The sequence below is a fragment of the Triticum aestivum genome, chromosome 3A (assembly GCF_018294505.1).
Source record: "Triticum aestivum cultivar Chinese Spring chromosome 3A, IWGSC CS RefSeq v2.1, whole genome shotgun sequence".
NCBI classification, from domain to species: Eukaryota; Viridiplantae; Streptophyta; class Magnoliopsida; order Poales; family Poaceae; genus Triticum; species Triticum aestivum.
In genome coordinates, this window is record NC_057800.1 from 590,714,784 (window position 1) to 590,718,989 (window position 4,206).

Consider the following 4,206-nt stretch of genomic DNA (forward strand, 5'->3'; position numbering starts at 1 on the left):
GCACATTTCACATATATTATGGCTGGCTAAAAGACATGAGACTGCATAATTCCCATATATGATATAGAAACTAAACAGGCGGCATTACAGAACATGTCTCAACTAAGAAGATGACATATATGATGTCAAAACTAGGCACTTCAAGGCAACATATGCATGATATGACTAACATCATCATGCCAAGGTAGAGCAAACACCTTGGGGGGTAAATAGGAGTGGTCAGTGGCGTCCGAATCTGCCTCAGAATAGATATCTTCCTCTGGATTACAATCTGGAGAGGGGTGGGGAGGGTTTGCCATTGAACCCACCATGAAGCGATGTCTGGATGACATTGTATTGCCGCGCAAAACTCTTGTCTTTTTCTCTACATGTTCAGCATGACTGTGTACAATATCTGACATGCATACAAAAAAATATGGTGAGATTATGTAAGGAGAGCATGCAGAAATTTAGAGTGATGGTAACAACCAGTGGATCGATGTTTTTCCGTTGAACCAAAATAGCCCTAATGGATCGATGTGAATGTATAGTAATAAGTGAAGCAACAAGTGTACAACCTCTTTGCCGTAGCCGTGTCGACCTCAGCATCATTCGGTTGGTCGCTGAAGCAGTTGAGGCAGAGGTGGCTGTTGGAGGTGTGGAGGAAGATCTGAGAAATCTATAGACGGCGTCCAGGGCACTGCTCTGTTGTGATGTATCGTTCTGTCGTTGGAGCAGCTCCGGTGAGCCGTAAGACGTCAAGGCTGAAGCAGCACAAGATAGACATCGTCAACCTCAAGTGGGATTCTAATAGCATCTCCAATAGATGATGTAAAATGGATGTAAAATTAACATCACCAAAAACCACCAGACTACAACAGATGAGGTAAAAACTGTTGACTCTAAACTTAACTGTCGAAACTGAAATTTACTGTGGAATCTGAATGCTACTTTTGAAACAGAATGCAATGGTAGCAGAGAGGCACTTGACATGTAGTTTAGGAAGGGTCTGCAGTTCATCTTCAACCTGCACCCCCCTGAGCCACCAACCACCACTGGTCGAACCGCCGACCCCAGCGCCGCCTCGCCGCCCCGAAACAACTCGCCACCGCCGCCCCGGCCAGCCCTCTAGGCCCCCCGCCCCACCCTGAACCCTAAGATAGATAGTGGGGTACCTCTCCGGCGAGCCCCCGTCCCTGCTGCGGGTGGTTCTTCCTTAACTCCGGCGAGCCCCTCAATCCCAGAAAATCGACTTACCCAAAAGTCGATTCAGTCGATTGAAGTTTGGCTTAATCAGAGTAAAGCAGCAGCACGAGCGAGGGGGAGAGCAGCAGCAGTAGCTGGGCGAGCGAGCGATCGAGCGAGAGCTGGAGCAGCAGTAGCAGATCTGGCTGGTATGGACGCCGCCGCCGAAGGGGCCTCACACTGGGGGAGAGACGCCGTGGAGATGTCGCCCGCGGCGCCGGCTTCAAGGTAGCCACTCCATGGGGGTGCGAGATGGAGCACCGTCGGCACCGGGAGGTCGAGTTAAGGAGAAGGTGCGATGCGATGAGTGTACAACCTCTTTGGTGGTGCCGTGTAGGCCTCGGCTTTGTCCAGGAGTCGGTGAGGATGTTGCGGTTCTGGTGGAGCAGGTTAAGGCGGCTCTGTGGGGATGGAGCTGCCGCGATAGACGAGGCGATCGTCGGAGCAACTCCTTGGAGGTGGAGGATGGGGCAGCTGAACCGCCGGGGCGTCGAGATGGACGACGGATCCTCATATGGGGAGGTGGACGAGGGACGTCGAGCTATTGTAGTGGATGATGTCGTTGGGGAAGAGGCTCCGGCTGGGCAGCGGTGACGTGGCGGACGGAGGAGGGTCGGGTTTCGCGGCTGGAGCGGAGAGGTTATGGTGGCCTGGGGTTTCTAATGGCGAAAAGGGGGCGATGGGAAAGGGTGAAGCACGACTTAGGAACGGCTTGTCCAAAATGTAGGGTGTGTTACAAAAGTACCCCCCACTAATTTGAACTCGAGGACCTTTCTGCTCAGGGTTAGAAGGGGGATTTCGCGTGTCGGGATTTGGCAGCTGGAGGGAGTTTTCGCGCGCATTGTAATTTCAGGATAGCAAGGCGCGGGTTGTGAAGGCGCCAGTTTTGGGAGCACAATATCTGAATTTTCGGGATATAACAAGACGCGGGTTGAATTTTAGAGACAAGCCTAACATGTAGTAATATTGTACTTGTACGTACCAAATCAATTCGCACTTCCCTCAACCAAAAAGAAAACGAAAAAAATAAAACTATTCACACCACACAAAGAGAGAGTCTAGCCCCATTTTACTATACAAATGCTATTCAAAGCTACTACCTCCTTCCATCTATATAGGGCCTAATGCGTTTTTCGATGCTAACTTTGACCAAATATTAGAGCAATGAAATATGACATGCAACTTACACAAAGCACACCGTTAAATTCGTCTATAAAAGGTTCTTTCAATGATATAATTTTCACATTGTGCATGTCATGTACTATTAATCTTGTCAATAGTCAAAGGTGGTCCTAAAAATATCATTACGCCCTATATAGATTGAAGGAGGGAGTATGAATCCATGTTATGTACGATTAAATTTTTTCGCTTGCTGTATAATGCATGTAACCTACTCATACCAACATTTTAGTGCATTCCAAATGTCTATACTACCGCTCCAATTCGAAATAAATTTGAATTCATTTCTCTATTTCAATAAGAATCTACAATCATGATTGTTGCCAACTTCAACCATCATAGTTTCCTTGCTATCCGCCAGATATAAATCAGACGGCCTATAATGCAGGATGGCAGGCACACCATCATCAACAACTCCGTTTTTTATAAGAGTAGAGATAAAATATATTAAATGTAGTATACCATGTTCATAACCACACCATGTGTATCACCGTTATATATATTCACACATCCGTCGGTTTGAAACACTATGATAAATTCTTCAAATATCCGAATTCGCTTTTTATAATGAAGTATATATGATCTCTATTCGTCTTTTACACCCACACAACCCTCTTATCCTTGTAGCTAGCGCTAACTTTCTCTTGTGCATACACACGCCCGCATCCCTCTCACCCTCCCTCAGCATTCTCTAGATCCATCACGCAAATTCATCTTTTCACTTTAGGTCGTTCACCCACGGTGTTTGTAGGCCCCCAGCTCCTTCTTTACGGCACACATCGATCGATATGCCTCTCTAGCCCGGTATGCCTAGCACAAACACAAGCTTCTCCTCTTCTCTTGTCACCGTCCATGCCTCACTCCGACCACTCTTTTCATCGTTCTCGTACTCGCACACTCCTCCCCCTCGATATAGTATGCCTCTCGTACCATCTCCTACATGCATCCCTCTCTCTCTATCCTTCTCCTCGTGCTTCATTTGCTTCTAACACACACATGCATGTATACCGATCGATCTCCCAAAATATACCTAGATCGACTTTAACTACCCCCCATCGATCGACATACCTCACAAGTTATGTCTCTCCTTTCTCTTACAAAGGGCGATTGATCTTCCTATGTAGTTACGTCTTCTTACCACAGCCACATCGTCCCCCCTCATCATTCGTGCATGCCTCCTGACACGTCTCTCACACGCACGTGCACAGACAACAAGCAGCGATCTCCTCTCTTATTGATATTGCGGGCGTGCCCTCCGTTTGTCTAGCAAGCCTATCCCACCATTTGTTAGAAGCAACTCCACTATCACCCCCTCCAACACTGTAGCTCTGTCTCTCTCCCAACCTTATTCATCTCCTGCACATATGCATGGATGCCGATTGATCTCCCTTAATACATGAGGCAGATCGATCTCCTTAATACATGAGGTAGGCCTCTCTCCTCCTCCACACATATACCAGCCATTGTACCTCTATAGTTAATTGGGACTCCCTCTTCCCCCACCACACACCGATAGTCGAGCGTTGCAGGTAGGTATCCATGCCACAAAGACAAACTGCACATGTCCCATCTCACGTTCCAGTAGGCCAGCCAATCTATATCTTTGATGTGGGCACACACAAATTCGATGGCACTCTTTATCGATCGCGCGTGCACACACACACACACATCATCCCTCTCTTCGATTCTATGGACACCTCAAGCCGATGATACCTCCACTCTCTTATTGTGGATCGCCCCCTCTATATATATGTTATATCCAGGACTCTATTTCACACACATTGCATATGTTAAATTTTTTGA